The 20,327-nt window shown below is 41.1% G+C and overlaps 1 protein-coding gene across 4 annotated transcripts in view; it reads right to left on the reverse strand.

Moving 5' to 3' along the window:
* Positions 1–17,498, reverse strand: part of LOC115051269 (CMP-N-acetylneuraminate-beta-galactosamide-alpha-2,3-sialyltransferase 1-like) — a 59,399-nt gene extending 41,901 nt beyond the window's left edge. For 2 of the 4 annotated variants that reach the window (XM_029514605.1, XM_029514604.1), the window contains exon 1: positions 17,345–17,498. The gene's annotated coding sequence lies outside the window, so the exon portion shown is untranslated. Of the gene's footprint in view, positions 1–10,276; positions 10,546–12,203; positions 12,331–17,344 lie in introns of those variants that run through there. The other 2 variants (XM_029514606.1, XM_029514607.1) reach the window with 2 other exon arrangements.
* Positions 17,499–20,327: the final 2,829 nt, after the last annotated feature.

A 20,327-nucleotide genomic window follows, 5' to 3' on the forward strand; every position in this document is an offset into this window, starting at 1 on the left:
CACTTTAATGCAGGCTAAAGTCATTAAAGGCAGGAAAACAATTCATCTGGGAACCACACACACACACTGTATCAAGGATTACTACCTTAATGAATTCAAACGTCAGGTATGATCTATCTAATCTATCTAATGACATCTCATGGAGTCATGGAGCTGTGCTCGCCACACAGGTCGGTGCCCGGGCAGAGCACACACAGGAAGAGTTTGTCTAAACTCCTAAGAGGAGCCTTGTTTGGAGTCTAGTGTTGCCACCAACAAAGATGTATCCTTCCAGAGCTAAGATACGAGAGTCAGCCCACACCTTGCTCAAGAGAAGATGGGATAAGCACGTACAACGCTGGGTGTCCTCAGAGGAGCTTGGGTGATGAAGGCCTGTACTGGGGGCTGGCTGGGCTTCATGCCTTTTTTCTGCGCGCCTGACGAGACGCCTTTCTGTTGGTAACACAAACCACTGGAAATGATGGGTTTGGGAGCATAGTTGGGCCATTGCCATAGTCTGTGTGAAAGCACAGCTGCTGGCTGCAAACGTTAAAGACCAGTACCTAACTCACAACTTCATTTTGTTTTTCACCTCACATCCAAGCATCAACAGCTGAGGCCGAAAAAAAAAAAATTAAAGCAATCCCAACACCATACGGTGTTTCACTTTCAATATACAGTAGCTGCCACTTTTTTAACTTTTATTCAAACTTAAAGTCATAAATAACTGGGTGGGTGAGTGTATGTTCGGTTTCCTCACTGCACATTTTTGGATTAGCTGGGTGCTGAGTCGTGTTCTGTCAAGATGGCGACAGCAGAGCACCCCACTGGGAGCTTCCAAGTTGCCCTTCAGAATCACAGAAGCTACATTCTATTATTCATGTAAATGTTGAAAGCTTTTATTAAATTGATGCGATGACAGAGAAATGTGGCTTTAAAAATGTAACTCTTCATATTAATTCATATCTTTATATTTACCATGATTTTAATGAAAACTGAAATTCGACATTTACAATTCAGGTGTAACAATTTTTTTGGCATGATAAAAACAATGGCAGCTTTAGAGAAATACTCAGTCCAACTTATCATTAAGTACAGCTGGAGAAATGGAGAATGATCAGTGAGCAGTACAAAGTGATTTGCCAGCAAGTCACTTTAGCTCGTGCGGAGTGGATGAATGTTTCTGCCTACACTTTTCTCCTCTCACCTACATTTTATGAATCCCTCACTCAGCTCAGATGGAGTACTTTTCACAAATGTCAAAGCAAAAATCAAATAAATGCATTTCATCCTGTTGCACAAGGATATGTGCAAACTGAATTTTTTATTTTTTTTTGCCGGCGCTATGGGACTTTAAGCAAAGGTTACATGAAACATTTTCACCCATTTGAGTTCTCCAGAGCTCCCTTACTTACAAAGTGAGGGATCAGGAGAGGACTGATAGCTAAAAGGACAGAAATTCAAAATGTTGCATTTGGTGAAGTCCAGCGTGCTTTTTACACTTTCATCCTCGAACAAAATTATTCATAATCTGCAAGTTTGTTCTTCTTACTTGGTTTTAACAAAGCAATACTTGAATGGCTTCCCTTTAAATTGCTCAGCACACCACGTGACAGAGCTTCACGATGATTCTGCGCGGAAAATCATCAAATTGTTTTACTATGCTTTTCATTGTTTGCATTAAAGCTGTTGCGCTGTTCTATTGTGTGCTTAATTAAAACTGATAAGACTGATGATAATAATAAGGAATTAAAATGAACCACATGAATATGTAAAACTGGGTTAATAATAAATGGGAATTGTCTCCTTCCTAGCAATAATGATGAACTCTTTGAATAACTCCATATGTTTGAAACTCTGCGTAAATGTCAGTCAGTGTGACTCCATTTATCCAAACATTTCATAAAAACTGATGTAAAAGTTGCTAAGACGCAGATAAATAAATCACCTGTGGCTATTTTCAGTGCTGCTTTTTTAACCGCAGAGCGTCCACATCTTATCAAACAGGCTAATAAACACATTTCCAAGTATTAGCTCTACTCTAATCCCGCTGGATAATTACCTTTCTTACACGCTAAATCCTCCGGACGTGTCCCCTCGCATACCTTGGATCAGCAGTAATTTAGCTGAAACTTGAAAAGCAGCTCCACATGTTCTAACTTTACATCAGTGAGGATTATAGCAACATGAAAAGCCCCATACTTTGAAGTTCATATCATGTCTTTCCTACTTATCCTGTAAGGAAATTTCCACCTCCGTCTGTAATACTTTCAGTTACTGGTTTACTAGATAGTACCGTCGTTCAACAGAGAAGTGATAATGGGTAGTTCATGATGACACATGAACAAGCACAAAGGGACTCGTTTTAGTCGAGTCATGTTTATCCTCTTGAAACCATGAGTGGTTACCAAACTTAAATTGCCATCCGTTTGAAACCAAAAGTTGAGATACTTCAGTCTGGATAAAACATTATTTCCACCTCTTTAGACCCACACTGCTAATAAGGCTAAAAATGAACTTGCTAGCGCTCTTTGGGTGACACGCATTGACATGGTGGGCCATTTGCTCTATTGTAATTATAACATGCTGACATCGAATGAGGTGATATGTACGCTATAAGACATCCAAGGCTGAGGTATGCCTTCTAACAAATGGCAGTCTGATAATAACGTCATACTGTGATTTCATATCAATTTGTGTCTTTTTTCGTTTTGGAGAGCAATTGGTTGTGGAGACAATCTTGTGTTTGGGATTGTATTTATTTTGCCCCCTGCATGCTCTAGATTAATGTGGAGCCCAGAGTGGGTGGGCGTCGTCGCTTTGATTCGTCACTGTGTGCTGTGTCTGCAGGGGGGGCTCTTTTACATAAATCTTACATAATCTGCCTTTGAGCTGAAAAGGAGGAATTTCTGGGGAGTTCTTACAGCAAAAAAATAGGTGCAGGTGCTCGAGGTGCAGGCCGTGTCAGCAATCCTTGTTTGGCATGCTGAACCTTCCCGGTTCTCATATGCCCCGAGTGATCGCATCCCTTACTGTAAATAAGGAGGGTGCCTTCAGGGCACTTCAAAGGTCTTTTTGGAGGCTGTGAAGGTTCCAACAGGAACCCTCTGAGGCTGCTCTGCAGGCGTTTGAAGAATAGTTTGTCTTTCTGCTTTCCTCTCCACTCACATTAACTTTTAATGCAGATCCACAAGGCGTTGGAAATACTCTTTAAGCATATAGTCCACAGTTTATTTACAGTTTTTTCATACCCATGCAGCCTCTCTGCGACAGTCTCAGTTAAAATTTATAGCTTCTGTGTCTTTCAGAGATCCTGTGCCTCATAAATATTAACCACCCTAATGCATACTGTGATTGGATAATTAATGAAATGATATGGAAAAGGGTGAAAGTGTGTTTGACAAAGAAACACAGGGTTAATATATATATATATGTGGTTATCGCACATTCTTACACTGCCTATAAGAAGCATAGCTTTATTTTCTGCATTCCAGCCATGTGCAGCCATGCACATCGCATACCGGTGATCAATAAACAGTCACAGGCAACAAGAACCTTTGACAGGCTTCGATCAAGTTTTAGCAGTTGCGCCTCGTGCCTCGTGTGTGGTGTTGTTTTCATTTTTCGTTTTCGTTCTTTATCAATTTGCATCAGTTTCTCCACTCTGAGCTCTTTCTGAAATCAAAGATGCAGAGACTGAGTCTTGATTAATGTCTCATGCTCTTGCCTCTTCAACATCCGACCTCCCTGTGTTGATTAGCCTGATTAGCAGCAACACTTTATGTATTTGTTTTAATCGTGCTATAATATTTTATTTATTTATTTTTTTATGGACAAGGTTGCTAACGAAACAAATCATCAACTTGGCACACGATGTGATTTTATTGAACTTGTATCCTGAGAAAGTTTGATTTTATATATAGTAGCTGAAAGAAGGATTATCATCCTTGGTGCGGTGTTGGATTCTGTCTTTTCAAGGCAATTTCAAAAGCAAAAACAACAACAAAACACCCAATAGGGAGAGAAATTGTGGACAAATATAGACAGTAAAGGTTGTTCAATGCACAATACTTAAACAGGCTCACTGTATATTTTATTGTGCCATTTGAGCTACTAAAAAACAAACAAAAATCCCTACAACAAATAAAGAAAATAAATAAAAAATGAAAAATCTATAAATACTGCAGATGCCCAATGTTTTTGAAAATGTTGCTTTAACCAATATGCACTTCATGCAGTACAATTTTATGAAAAGAGCCTGGGTATGGAACATTAATAATAGTTATGGTATAATAAGAATTGGTCAAATAAAAGGGCTGCTTAAAAAAAGCATATCTACACTTACTGAGAAAAAAAAAAAACTCTTCTCACTCTTTCTTTTCATACACTACATAAAGGACCAGCTATTTCCTGTATTGGCAATGAGTGTTTCTATTGGGCGTCAATCATGAAGTGAGAAAGTGAGAAAGTGCCCAGAATGGACACGATTCAGTGGGATAGTGGGCTGAGCTTATAGCAGATCTCCTGATGGTGGTCATTTGGGAAACACAGCTGTGGAACAGGAAGGTCTGTAATGTGCCAGAAACTCATCTGATTGTCTAACATCCAGCTAGTTGATCATTCAGGCAACAAATCAGCTGTTATGTTATATCTCTACATGCAAAAATAGTTCAGGTGACTAATACAATGCAAACTAAAAGCGACCTACGCAAGGACTTAGATGATCTGATGGTTAAAAGAGGTCTAACTCTTCTACACCAAACCCACACGGTCTCTATCCCGTCACCACAGCCTCTGTGATATAGATTTCCAATTGACACTTCAACAAGAAGTCCTCACACAAGTTAAATAAACATCAGTTTGTTAAAAAAAAAAAAAAAAAAAGACTCACTCACCTAACTTTCTTTTGGTATTGATAAGCAATAGGTGTTTGGGGAGTTGTCAGGGAGATGGATGTGTTGACATGCGAGCTCAGTAGCTGTATTGATTTCATGCATGAGCTGCGACGGCTTCCCCACTTTACTGCTTTCATGAACCTCTAAAGAATGAAGGAAATTTAAAAAATGACAAATGCTTTGTTTGACAGACACAGCCTCATTTTGAATTTAGCGTTAGTATATTTGCTATAGTGATGAAATGATTACGGGGTGGCTGTTGAGACTTAAAGGAAGACCTGATAGTACAGGCAGATAAGCAGAAGTACACTAGATCCTTCTTATCTGCAGTGACTTTAAGACTGAGTGATTTATACAGCAAAATACTATAATGAAACAGAAACTCACCCCCAGGCCAAGTCTGAACAGGAAAACATCTTCCATGGGGGGGCAGTGAGAATATCGGAGTTACGTGTTCAAGAAAAGCCTGAGTGACTGTTGATTTTCCTTTTTCACATTCACTGGTAGATAACTACAAACTGTTAAATCAGAGCCTTTTGATGGACTCGGGGGGCAAAAGAAAAAGTAAAATAAGTTAATTCAAATTGGTAGATAGTGTGAAATCGTTACACAGAAGATCACTAGCCACCGGAGATAAGGCAAAACTCAATAATGGCGGTATTATCCTTTAAGCTGATTATTAGCCCCTATGAGATGACTGGGACTAATCACACAAAGAGCCTGTGTGTTTACTTGGATGATGAAAAATGATATATGATTTATTATTTACTAAATCCAAGACTAAAGCGACTTTTTTTTTTCCCCAGGGACTGGGGTCATTTGATTAACTGGAGGTGAAGGTCTGTCTGTTTCATTTCCGTCACTCTGCGTTCTTCTCCACAGCACGCCTTTGATAGTAACATCTGTGACATGGGCTTCACACACGAATTCGGCTGTTTGATCAATGAAAATGAAAACTACACAGTTTGAAAGCCACACAGGCGTTAGTTTGTGCTTCCATTTCGAAGAAATTAGATGAAATCTGACACGCTGTGAAGCTCAGTGGTTTAGTCCAGCTCAAAAGTGAATCGAAGGTGCAGAAACTCCACCAGCTGCAAATTCATCTATTCCCTCACAAATACAGTTTGAGGCTTTTGCCTCAAACTGTATTTGTACTACCCGTATTAACAGATTAACTAAATTTAAATAATTGTCTGCATGTATGTATATTTAAAATGATCCCTCAAAATGAAAAATGAATTTGAATACTGAAATTAAGCCAACAACCACACAGGTAACGATCAACAAAACCTCACTGCCTTAAACAGAGCGCACCAACCAATGGGCTTTTCTGTTTTATCCAGGATGGTTTCTAAATCACAGGACCTGCAGTTCTTTTGACGAAGGTGAAATGTGTCACAACAGACCATGAATTTAACATCGTGGCATAACAGAAACGCTGCGGCCAATAAATCATGTTGTAGAGATGAAAGGGGACATGCATCGGCACAGTCCCCACCAAAAAAATCTGCTTTTTTTTTCAGAGAGCATCACATGCAAAAATGACCTCTTCTAGAATAGTCATGACTTGTGTTGCACAATCTTTCACAACAACCACAATCATATTTTGTTATTTTGTAATTCTTTGGATGAAAACCAACGCATTACAGTTTTGTTTTGTTTTTTATCGAAGGCTAACAAAGCACAAAGGATAAGAAGTCAAGAGGATCGGGAATAAGCTGATAATGTATCTTTTTAAAAAGGACAAAAAATTACACTGCAAACACAGACAGAGACTACATAATATTATGGAGGAAACGTGCAATAGTATTCTTCCATATCTGATTTTGATTAAGATGTAATTCCTCTGGCAAGGTTTTTGGTTGGCTTTCTTTCATCGCCATGCTAATTATTCATAACGGCTGGGTAATAAACATGAAACGGAGGTGGGATTACCTGTTTTGAACAGGCCTGGTTCTCTCCAAGACCTGAGGTTGATAAAGATTCAACTCAGTGTTTGATAGTTCACTGTACTTCCTCAGTATCACCATCAGACCTCATGTCTTCAATAAGTTATTTCAAGCCCAGAAAGCAAAGTCTTCATTCCTTAATTGAATAATCCAAAACTACACAATAGTTTGCTGGCCGTAATATTAAACATTACCATTGGTGCTAAATTCAATTACAACACTACTGACTCAAGAGGGTAAGACTAATAAAGGGGAATTTCGAAGTCTGTCAGTATAGCCTGAAACACAATGGAAACTGCAATCACATGTGTCTGGCCAAGATGAGGAGGTTATTCTGAGATAATGACTGAACAGCGAGAAGCTAATCAGGAAAGAAAAGAGGCCAAAAGCAATATTAACAGCAGCGCATACTGTGTGCTGGAATCTTCCCATTCTGAGGATAGAAGAGCTCATTTGCATGTTTGCAAGGTTTCTGTGCTGTGTGGTCAGGTGGCAAGACAGACACCATTTCCTCCTAAAAACCTAACATGCAGTTCCTCCTAATGCAGTTCGTGCCTCCAAATGATGTGAGAAAGTTGTGGCAGGGTCAAAACAAGTTTTACATTTTCTGTTTTCCCCGAAAGGTTTAATGGGAAAGAAACAGTTGCCCTTCACCTAAAAAAAGGCCCCAAAACATGTTCAGCAATGAAAAACAATATACTGTTAATACGTTGGACCACATTAAATTCCATTACATTTTATTGTCTGATGTCCTCTACTATTTATCAGGTGAATTTCAGGTTCATATGTGTGGCCTACAAGCAAAATGCTATTTGTACCAGGAATAATTTGACTTTTATGTTTCCATGAAAAATTCTGGAGAAAATAAAAAAAGGGCAAGTCAAGGTCCCCAAATATCAGAAACTTTCAGGTTATTTTGAAAATGATTGCAGCACATACTCTGACCATCAGACAATTGGTTCAAACATTTTATTTGAAGTAACCCAGAACTTTTGCAAACGGGGCTGAAGAGGTGAGAAAGGAATATGTGGCTCCCAGCAGCTGAAGCAGTGAAAAGCCTGTTTCTATATTTTTCACCACTTCATGCTGTCTGCTGTATATTTGACCAACATCCAATCCATCACCCTTAGCCGTTTGATAGGTCTGTATTAACTGTGCCTCAGGTCCCAGTGAGGGTCTTTTATCTCCATTTTTTTTTTTTTTAAGTCTTACTTATTTTGGTTTAGTTTTGTGGATAGGGTAACTTTCTTAAAATATGACAATAATGAATTGCTTACACTAATTCAGAAAAATCCCTCTGCTGAAGTTACATCGTGGTGCTCTGTTTATCGAAGACTGCATTGTTGGGAAGCATTTTTATTAATGCTGCTGTCCCATCTGAAAATCTTTTGATGCTAGCTAATAACTCTGTTGACAGCTCTGCAAAGTGGCTTCTTCGATGTTAATATTAGCTCCAGAGTGAAAGGGCAGGGGGGACGGGTCTCCACTTAAATTCAAGGGAGATAAGTTTGAAAAGATATGAAGTGTTTATGATGGGACTCGGCTAAAAACTGCTCACCAGCACCTTTCACAGACTGATGTGCACAAAAAAGTGTTTTGACTCAACACAGTTTGCTAAGACATTGTTATCATGTTAATTATGAACCACCAATTAAAGTTGTGGCTTTTGTCATTTGGAAATTGCACAATGAATGTCAGTTCAATTAATCATTCATTTGTGAGGCTTGTATCATTCCACAAAGTTTCTGCTCGCTTGATGCTGTCTCGTTTGAACACAATAAAAAAAATAAATAAAATAATAATAATAATAACAGCAAACGAGGACACACAATTGCACAGATGCCAGTAGCGCTACACAATTCAGCAGCGTCGCAAAGAGAAGCTGAGTAGATGTCCCTCCAGCAATGTGTCATCTCTGGACATTTCAGTGCCTCCAAGGACCCTGAGGACATGGTGATGGAAAAGCGGCTGGGTGAGCAAGCAAACGATTGCATGCATTAGCTATACAAAAATAAAAACAATAAAAAAAAAATCAAGCACTGGAACATAAGCACACTTCCCTCACTGGTAACCAATCCATAACTGTAGCCAAACTGACAGTGGTGTACGTCTTAAAGTGCACTGCTGCTGCATCATTCTACAAGGCTGGGCAGGGTGGGGAAGATTAATGCTTCAAACTACCGTGATACTTTTGGAGGAAAAATCTGCTGCCCTCAGGAACAAAAACACAATGCTCAAGTCAAAGACGAACTCCATCTTTCCACTTGAGAGCGAACCAAAGAAAACAGAAAAAAAATCAAGCACAGGAGGATTTTTACCCCAACGAGGAGTGTGCATAGACAAGAGACAAATTTCTTCCAGTCCTCGATTCAGCCAGCGAAGTCATGGGTGCTATCCAAACTGGAAGGACAGGGCCTTCGTCATTGTACAGCCAAAGAGTTTTCATTTTCAATTTTTAATGCATCACCAGAAATTAGCTGGCTTCTCATTTTTACCTTTTTCTCATTATGTCACTATATCCAAATGAAAATGGAAAAATCAAAATTGCCTTAATAGGTTTTCATTTCAGCCTTCAAGGCAATAAAAAGTAGAAAATTAAACAGAGTCTGTAGACTTCTGATATCCATGGTCATATCCACACAGAAGCCAGCCAGATGCACTTCCAATACTGATTACAGAATTACTGAAGACAGTAATTATTCATGACCGTTATTGGAGCCAACTAGCATGCATTTTTGCTCTCATGAAAACTTACATCCATTCTAGTGGCTGTCAAGGAATGTCTGCCAGAGTTTAAGTAGAGTATCCAATCAGACTACGGACACAAGCGGGGTTCAGTCAATAAAAGTTGCTCGGTTATCAGAGCGATGGTTAATTCCCTGCATTACAAGGAATGATCTATAAGCTACCGCCTCAATTTGAATGCATTAAACAAGTTGTATGTTGATGTACAGCTTTCTGGAACAGTTCAGCATTTTGGGTACTCAGAGAATCAATATCAATCTAATGCCTTTGCACTAAAGCAGCTATAATCAATATTTTCATATTAACAATGCATCACATGACTCATTTATAAAAGGGGTCAGTGACGGTGGAGAATGAACGAAGAATGATCTCCCAAGTGCATTTCGCCTCAGCTCTGCACATCGCTTTAGCATCTTTCAGCTCGTTGTTATGGTTTTCCAGCTCAGAACTTCACTGCTTTAGTTTCAGTCTCATCCGCTGTCAACAGTGCCCCCCCGACACACACACACACAAATAAAAACTGAATATAAAATCCACATATAAACCTTACTAGAAATTGATGATAACAACATAGCCTCTTTTTGCGGATATGTAGCAATGTCACTCTTTTTTTCTGTTACTCCTCAGTGTCTAAAAATGTTTATAAATCTATAAATGTACTTAGTTAAGCATAACATTTAATAGAAAAAAAAAAAAAAAAAGACCAACCTGGATAAGGTTTGCGATAATGCTGCCACCCAGAATTTGTGGATGATGGTGTTTGGGGAAAAAAGGGACGCTCCAAAAGTCAACAGGGCAGAGAAGGTGCTCAAAAGTGTTACTTTATGAACTAAAGCCTTGCCAAGCAGAAAATAATCATCCCCAGGGAAAGCGAAATAATAATCACTCCAGCCATAATGACAGCAAAATAAAATCTGTGACCTCACAGTTGGCGGCCTCCTGCTCTGCCTGTTGACTGCAGACTGGCATCTTATCTTCGCTTTCTCACCAAACTGGAGCATACCATCAGCTCAGTTAAGCTAAACCTGCACATGCCTGTCCAAGCAAACCCCACACAGCCTCTACATAATGACTTCTGCTGACAATTTACACTTTAGAATTTGCATAAATTATTCAAATTTTTACACCACTGCTGAAGAGCTCCACTCATCCTACCACACTGCCCACATCCCCTGTCTCGCTATCAACAGGAACTGATGACACACATCTGTTTCTCCTTTTCCTGACTGAGCTGCTGATCGACCCTGTGACACAGACCGTCAACTGAAAATACACAAACCGTGCTGCTGGGCCGTCCAGCAAAACAAACTTTCTAACAGAGATAAACACAGCTTCAAAAGCAATGTATTGAATAACATAAACTGGATTTACAAATATGCTGATGAAATAACAGTGATAAGGGCAGCATGGCGGCATAGTGGTTAGCTGTTACCCCGCAACAAGTTCAGAGGTTCGGTTCCCGGCCTGGGGCCTTTCTGTGTGGCGTTTTCATGTTCTCCCTGTGTCTGTGTGGGTTTCCCACGGGTGCTCCAGTTTCCTCCCACCATCCAAAGACATCATGTTTGGGTTAACTGGTGACTCTAAATTGTCTGTATTTCTGAGTGTGAGTGTGAGTGGTTGTTGGTCTCTGTCTGTCTCTGTGTGTTGGCCCTGTGATGGACTGGTGACCTGTCCAGGGTGACCCCGCCCTCACCCAGAGTGAGCTGGGATTGGCTCCAGCAGCCTCCGTGACCCAGAAATGGATAAGAGATAGAAGATGGGTGGATGGCAGAAGCCTTTTCTCAATAAAGAATAGCAGAGCTACTCTCCCTGCACCCCAGTTGACCATCTTGAGCTGCGTCATGCCTTGCCTGGTACCACTCAGGCAAGGTACCAGTTGTGACACCGACATGTCAGAAAGTTGCAAGCAGAGCTGCCAGGTGTACCTCATCCAAAAGATTTGTCCCAACAATTACTTCTTTAAACCCCAAAATGTTTATTTGTATTTTACTGATCATTTCTCCTTTTATTGGTTTTGGCAAATTGTGCTGCACATTTGAGCAGGAACCACATTTTTTTTAATGTCCCCTTATCTCAATGCAAGTAAGTGGTTGAAGAAAATATGGGTCTAAAATATAGCACAGGAGAATGCACAGTGCACAACCCCCAATAGCCCAAAGCACTCAACAAATATATAAATAACGCGAAAGACGAAAGCCTAATTTTCACTCCAGCAGTCCTGATGATATGAAAATAAGCAGCTCATTATCAGGCTAAATCTCAAATTTGGCTTGTCAGGTATTCTAACTGCTCCAGCAGTTAAGCAAAGAGGAGTATTTACATTCTCCCTGCTCATTATTATTGAGATGACCTCCAGAGCAAAATTAAGCCTCACTCAGTAACTCTGTGGGTCCAGTCAAGGAGAAGTCCTTTTCACAGACGAGAGCCGCTGTTTTCCATCATATGTTTAATTAATGAATTGTTATTAACGGTGGTAGCAGTGGAGCATTAGGGGAAGTAACGATTCTGCTGTCAGTAATTACAGCAGCAATTGGCCTGTGATTATGATTTGTCAGTTTTGCACTATATATAATTTTGCACAGTTTAGCACTATATATATCTATATATATTTTTTTAATTGTCATCTCCAACTTACTTTAGACTCGTTATTGTTGCTTTCTCTGACTTGCTGATGGAGCACATGCTGCATCTGTGGAAATGCTTGTTTTCTCCTGGGTCATTTACTTTGCATGCGCTTGATGTTGGGTTTTGCTTTGATTTCGCTCACCGCGTCAGTACATAATTCTGAAGGATCCAGTGGTTATTGCCGACGTTTAGTCATAGTGGTTCATATGAAGGTTCCCGGGGGGTCCTCTGGATTGCTCTGTGTGTTGTTTCCTTGTCATCAGTGGTCACTGATGCGGCTCAGTGGATGGTTTTTGGAAGTTAGGAAGGTTCTGGTGGACCTTGAGGAGGTTTCGATAGTCACTGAGAAGATTCTTCGGATTCACTGAATTTCACTCAGATCATCGAGAAGGTTCCTTGTCACCGAGGAGGTTGTATGTCATGAACACTGGGTCACTTTGGGGGTTGTAATAGTTGCTGAGAACAATCTCCATGTAGTTTTGTGTTATTTATCACACAAAGAGAAGGTTGTAGAGGTCTTTTATGAAGCTTAATGGAGTCTTGAGGGTTTTAGTAGTCCTGCAGAAAGTCTCCAGAAGGTTTCTAGGCATCTCCTGAGTAGTTAACAATGGGAGACTGGTGATGTGGTCGACAGTGTTCCCCACCACTATCTGCAAAACGCCAAATGAGGAAAAGTACGTGCTGTTCATCTTCCCAGTTAAGTTTAATATGAATTTATGACCAGGAGCACTAATTATGTTCTCGAGCCTCGAAGTGGAACATGACGTTACTAACATAATTTGGTTTGGATTTCTTTCATTTAACTTCAACCTGTGGGCTATGTGCTGCGTATGTATATGCTCCTGCATACATAGCATATAGACCGAAGTCAGAAAACATGTGCTGCCATAGCTCGAGGCCTACACACACCAGTTCCTGGAGAGATAAATGATGACAACACAGATTCAGATCATCCTCTGCTTCTACAATGTTAACATATTCCGCCTTAGGCTGCAAACACAACACAGTTACAAAGTATTTTTAAAACTCTACTCTCAGCTCTACCCATCACGATGGACTGCATTGTCTTAATTTTGCCTTTACTTTTCAAATTCCCATTGTGATTAAAGAACAATGGGATGGCACATTTGGGATTTTGTGTGAACTTTAAATGCAGGAGCAGTGGGACAAAACACACATATTGACTTTGTGGCGTGAATAGACAAAGCGCCTTTGTCCTCACGAGCACAGAGAAACAAGGCACAATTTATCTGTGGTTTGTTTGTGTGGGACAAAACATTATGATTCGCACGGTCGTGGTCAAGAAGTGTGAGAGTCATAGGCGAATTGTCTTTCACAATGGAGGCACAATACCACTATTAATTGTTTACACGAAGAAGAATCTCACCCTATTCTGAATACCATGTGAAGTTCTGGTATAAGCTTCCAATTCATTGTAAAAAGCAGCTACATTGTCTCCTGATTAAATCACTGCTTTTTGTGTTTCCAGCTCAGCGTTATAACTTCGCTGAATAAAAGACTTAACATGAACTCAGTTTTCGTGGGAATCTTTGCTTGAATCCATTCAAACATTCATCCTTGTCATGGCTGTCAAATAAAAAGCATGATGTGATTATCCCTCCATCCCTAATTTACCTTGTTTATGCAGATGCTGAAAACACCTTTCCAATTCCAGTTATTGTTACTGTTATTCATTGGCCAAACTTTTTTTCCCACACAAACAAACCTGCATAGGCTCTCCAGAGGGTGGATGTGCTGCTACATCACATCCCTGCCTCACCACTTGAAATTTAGAAAGAAAAGAGGTGTGATATGACAACGTGCATATCAAAACAGCACACTAATATCTCAGAAGCCCTTTTTTTCATACGCCGGATTCAAAAGGGATGCTTTGCTACACGACATAAAAAAAAAAAAAACCTTTTATTGCTGTTTTTCTTTTCTTTTCTTTTTTTTGCCACAGCACCATTTGAGTAAAGTTGGCCAGCCTTTCACAGACACTTCAGTAAGATTTCTTCCCCTTTGCTGTCTGCCCGTCTCTGCCTCCCTTTCTGTCCCTTTCACTCTGCTTTTTAAGAGGCCATATCCACATAATGCCAAGGCCGGCGGTATTTGCTGGAGCACCTGGTGAGTTAAAGGCTAGGCCAGGTGGTACACAGCTTTGACTGCCAATTAGAGCACTGACCATGTGAGAGCTGCCTGAGATCATTTCTAATTAACAATGGACCTCTGAGGCATAACAATTAGCGTTTCATTCAAATAAACCCAAAGGAAGGATGCATGTCAAGCCTACTGACAATCAATTTTTTTCCTTTCAGCTGCTAAATAATACCCCGCTGCAGACTATTATCTACTAAAACTCAAATAAACATGCAGGAAGTGGCAGCCTTTTATATCGCTGAGTCTACTCTAATGAAGATTTAAAGGCAGTTTCCCTGACAAGGTCGTAGTTGCCTCGGGCCTGTCAACATGACTGTAAGGACAATAGAGGGTACACATGATGCTTTACATTGATGATGGCACTGAAAGAATGACACACACTCTCCACCAGCTGATCACCACCAGAAAACTAACCGGATGGCAAGGGAACAATTTGTTTTGTCAAAAAAAAAAAGAAAAGATGACAGTCAAGGGCATTGGCTCTGTCCATCAAAGTGAACAAAAAAAGAGAAGAAAACTAAAGGACATTGTGATAAGGAGATGTATGGCTGTGTGGAGAGAAAAAAATCTGCTGCACAGTACAGAACGGTTTTACATAATGCATCCATCCCTCTTGAAATGCACCAGCTGTGAACTTGCTCCGTTCCGCCGAAGGAACATGCCAATAAGCATTACCAAACACCCAGTTAAAGATAAAAGTCATGCAGTCATTTGACAAGCCTAATTACAGGAGTGATGCGCAGTCTCGGCGTCCCTGATTGTACTGGAGAAAAATTACAACAGCAATCACAGGATGGCTTTCTTTTTTTGCGGAGGCAGTCGTGTTTAAGTTGTCACTCTATAATCATCCACAATAACCTCCCAAGTGGGGAAAAATGGCCAAGATTACAGTATGATGTTGTTTCGTTAATGCTCACATTATAGGAAACGGCTTATATTTCTGCACGTGTGCCCACAGTATGAGAAGCCTGTTCCAGCTTGGAAAAAAAAAGAAAAAAGGAGAAAATGGTGCTGAGGTGTTTCTTGGAAAACAGCCAGGACTGTTAAGTGGAAGCAGAGGGCAAATCAAAAAGCCAGGAAGAAGTCCAAGGGGAATACTGTGAGGGAAGAAGACACTGTGCGACCGACCTGAAAGGCCTGATCTAAAGACACTAACTATTTAGTGAAATGTACTTATAGACCCCCCGCAGACACATGCAGACCAGCACCCAAGGGACAGGACAGCCATTGCTGCTGCAAGCCTTGTTTGCACCCCACCCCCCACCCCCCTTTCCTTGTAAAGCCCTTTACTTATAGGGTGTGATTGGGTCTGCGGTGAGCCACGGGGATTCCACTGCCTGGAGTCTGATTGCTGGAGCAGAAAAACTGATTACAGCAAAACCTGCACTGTACCTCTCCCTTTGTGCCCTCAGAGAACTTAAAACCAGAGGAAATACTTCGCGTGCAAAGATCTTAAAAACTGGAAGCGGGATGGCTAGAGAGAACTCACAAAAACTTGAGATGTTGGCGGCCCTCGTGGAATGCTATACGGGTCGTGTTGCGCATGGCACGCTTTGAAGTGGAGACAAACAGCACAACTGCGAATGCGATTTCGTCAGACTTTTTCCTTGCAGCATGTCTTCATCTGGCTGGCAGCTGGTGAGAGTTGCCATGTTTCACAGTGAGTCACTGCTGCCTCGGTGCTCCATTGTTAATGCGAGCCCACAAAGGACCTCCACCTGGAGGAAACTCGCGGATCTTTTAAAGGACAAAATATATACAGACGAGAAACCTGAGACTGAAGTACGCCTTATTCTCTCCAAATGCATCCTCCATGCTGCATAGTGTAACGAATCGCAATTACATGTGGCAACTACAGTCTCCAAATATAATTGAGTTCTATAATAATGAAAGCCACCAAACCATCCCATCTCCACCTTTACCACCCTTCTGAGTAAATACTGCAGCTCGTTCCCCCAAGGTCACATCATCCACTCTGATTGGAGGCAGGAAGTGGGACTGACAGAGCTAATGTGTTCTGCTTGCTCATTATTAATAACGACATAGGGGAGGTCTCAGTGGGAAATTGACCAGCGCGCTGCAGACACCTTCATTACTAAATGAGGTGACATCTCATACAAAATACACAACAGGGGATCACTGCAGAACTCATAACCCATAAACCCGCTGTTTAGTCACTCACTGGGATACTAAGCCGACAGTGAAACCCACAGTGATTAATGTTTACAGCAAATTAAAAGGATTTCTCTCAGAAGAAATTGCTGTTTTACCAAATGAGGCTGCTTCCAGGACACCAGGCATTTAGTGTGAGGAGCACAGCTCAGATAACACCCCACCCACCCACCACCACCACCACCTTCAGCCAGTCTGCTGTACAATCAACAGTTGCTCAGGCTCGGTCGACATGCTGAACATGGTGGACTTTATGTGGACCTTCAGAAGTCTGAAAGCTGCAGCAGGACATGCGAGTTTGCGAGCCACTTCCCTTTGCCCAAGAATTTACAGCCAAGAAATGAAAACGAGCTCACAAGACGGAAGTAGTTGTGTTTTGTAGGTTTGTTTTTTGGTTATTTTTTTTCTGGCTGATGTCTGCCTTTTAAACAGCCACAGATGAAACAAAAAAACTGAAGAGAAATCAGCTTAAAACGTGCCCACATCCAGACCTAATGGATGCTGTGAGTATGATTTGTACAATGACTGATCAGCACGGAGGGCATCAGAGTGCAGGGAAGGTGTGATCCAAACATCAAGGCGACAAAAAGCATTAGTGGCTCAGGTGCTGACGATTGTGTAGATATGCATTTATATATATCTTTGCAGCAGAAAGTTGCAGTCACACACTTCACATACTTTAATACAGCGCGCGCGCCTGTTGTGTTTTAAAGAAGGAAAAACTAACTGTGATTAAAAGATGTAACCGGAATACGAGGTTAATGCCACAGGGTTGTTTTTAAAAAATAGAAAGCTATGTCGTTGTGTGTCGGTACTCACTTGAAGTGAAGCCCCGGGCAGCCGGTGAAGTCCTGTTATGTCCGCGGCGACTCCGAAGAGAGAGCGAGTGAGAGCGGAGTGGAAATCCGGCTCCAAACTGGCAACCTCACCCCGCTGCCTGTTTGAATATGAACACACCGGGAGGAGGTTTACTCCCCTCGTGAAGGAAGCAGGTCCATGCCTTTCTTTTTGCGAAAAGAGAAGAGGAAGAGAGGGGGAGGGGGAGGAGGGGAACAGTTTACTCGCGTATACCGTTACTGGCTGCAAGGCAATGAGAGACATGCATTTTAATTCCTGAGCGCTGACCATGAGGGGCATAAACTGCTACGCCCCATCAGCATCCTCTCTCTCTCTCTCTCTCTCTCTCTCTCTCTCTCACACACACACACACACACACACACACACAGATCAGGATGCTTTGGCATGCGTGACCAGGTCCTGCTGTTAGCCTCCAGCTTATTGCTGAAGGAATAAACAATAAGTTCCCATGCAGTTAGAAAGAATGCATTAACGGGCCATCTTCTATTTCACACCTTTTTACTGCCATGCAAATTAAACACTAACTGGAGATTATTGTACTTTTATGAGCTTTGTTTGGAAAAACGGAATATTGTTCATGCTTTGTGTAACATCCCTCAACAGCCCCACGTGGAACGTCTACTGGCTGTTTGTGGTTTTTCCTTCTAAACGTGCGTACAGGATCACTACAGCCTCTTTCCATAAGTACAGTAGACTAATAGGATAAGAGAGGTGGCTGGTAGCTTAGCTGCATTGAGTCTAAGCAGGGTGAACTCACCCAAGCTAAAGTTCACTCAACCATAATAGCCTCGGGCCTGCAGAGGCATGTTGGTCAGATTGACGCTGTTGGCCATAAGACTTCTTACTTTCAACCCCCGAGGCCACGAAAAAGCATTTAGTTCATGAAATGTGTTTGCTTCAAGGAAAATTGGCAACATTCACACCAAATCCCCAACAAGGGATTTATTGCTAATTACATAAGCCATGTTTATATTTCACAACATTTGTATTTTAAAGCCTATGAGCGCAGTTTTCTTCCCCAGTTTCCCAGAGTTGTCAGGTGTGGATGAGAAGAGATGCATTCCTCGTGTGTCCTGACAGAGCTTGTGATTGACGGTGAAAAACGAGATATGGTTCGCTGAAAAAGCAAGCAAACCTGCCATCAAAGATGTTTTCTCAATGCACGCTGGAACAAACTGCACTAACCCTTGTTCTCAATTTGAATCAATTACCATGAAAGCATACATACTGCGTAGATTAAAATAGCAATATGGCGAGGTGAAAGGAAGTGCGTGATTTGCTTCACCAAGGGCAAGAGTGTAGCCCGCGTTACATCAGCGTAACTTTGTATTGCAATGAGATGCATGTGCCTGGATTTCTGCAGCTTGCCCCAGGCCCTGCACCCCAGAGGTTCTGGAAAGTCACTGTTTGCATGCAGATAAGTTCATCATTTGATAGAACATTTCCTCTCTCGTTGAGATTTGCATGCTGTCTTAGGCTCAACAGATGGGTGGACACTTGGCTGGATTGGAACTTAACAGGCCAGCTGAACATACAGGGAGAAATGATGGCTGCTGGCAGTGTGTGTGTGTGTGTGTGTGTGTGTGAGTGGGGAGGGATAGTGGGAATGGAGCGTGTGTAACTCTGTGCGAGGAGGTGCAGACAGCATGGTTAAACTGGGAGCAGGGTAATAGAAACAGAGCTGGATTTAGAGTGCCGCACTGTAAAATATGCTCATTTCTCACTTCTGGCATGATATTAGTGGTGCTGATGGTGGGGATACAGTGGCGTTCGTTGCCGTGGTTTTTAAAACAAATTTAGCATCGGGCTCAAAATGCTGTATATGGAATGGTTTGTACCGTGAACTGCAGTTCCTATATATAACAAAAAAAACCCCAAAAAAAACAAAATTAGAATCTGATGGCCTCACGCATGATCTCGTGCTCAAAGACTGACACAGCATCCCCATCAGTCAATGATCTGTTGTTTTCTTGAAACTCAGAATGGGCTGCTCTGTTTTCACCACAATTTTGCTACCTGACTCCTTATCATCAGACAGGAAATTAGCCATACAACCTAATTCTTTATTCCAAGCTGTAAACATGTCAACATTACTGCAGTTGGACATTTTAATGAGGGGCTGTCTTCGAGGACCGAATTACTTTTGGAGTGGACATTAGACAAACTGCACTTTTTAGCTATTTAATCTTAGGTAAATTTTTCAGCTCCCAAGGTTGAAGCTGATTGCAGAGCAGAGCTTGTTGATCAAAAACAACATTATAGCACAACATCAACTCAGTTTCACTTTCACTTGCTAATTTGTCACTCAGGTATTGGTAAAGGTAACCCTACACAGAGTGTAAAAAAGATTTATCTGCTAACATTAGCCAAAACACTGATAAAAGGCAGGAGCTTCAACAGAGCAGGAGGTTTTGACCCCAAGCCTAACAGATTGAGGTTGAGAAATGATGTTTTCCTGAGCTAAAGATTTCATGTCTGGTTACTATCAGTTATTCAGCTGGACATCACAAGGTGTCCCACTTTTGCTTTTTTGTTTTGAAGTTGAAAAAAAAGAAAAGAAAAGAAAAGGAAACACAACCCTCCAAACTCTTCTGCAAGATTCAATTGTGTTTTACTCAGCCCCACATTCGGGGAAAAACAGTGATTAACAGGCTTGTAATGCCCTGCTAAAGGTGCTAAGATAAGAGTATTTCACTTCTAGGGAGGGATTTAGTTAGCTGTCAGTTAAAAACTTTGTGTATCCATCAAAGTTGCTTTGAAGGTTACTTTTTCTAAAGTTTGTAGAATTTACCTCAGCTAGTTCATTCCTCAATTGACAGTTTTGGCTGATTTATTTTTCAGTGGCATGCCTTTGTCCCCAGGTCATGAAATTTTAATGTAGTGGATAATGTCAGCTAGTAATTACAAAAAAAGTTTTTTTTTTTTTTTTTTAAAAAAGGGAAAA

This window comes from Echeneis naucrates, chromosome 11 (genome assembly GCF_900963305.1).
Source record: "Echeneis naucrates chromosome 11, fEcheNa1.1, whole genome shotgun sequence".
NCBI lineage: Eukaryota > Metazoa > Chordata > Actinopteri > Carangiformes > Echeneidae > Echeneis > Echeneis naucrates.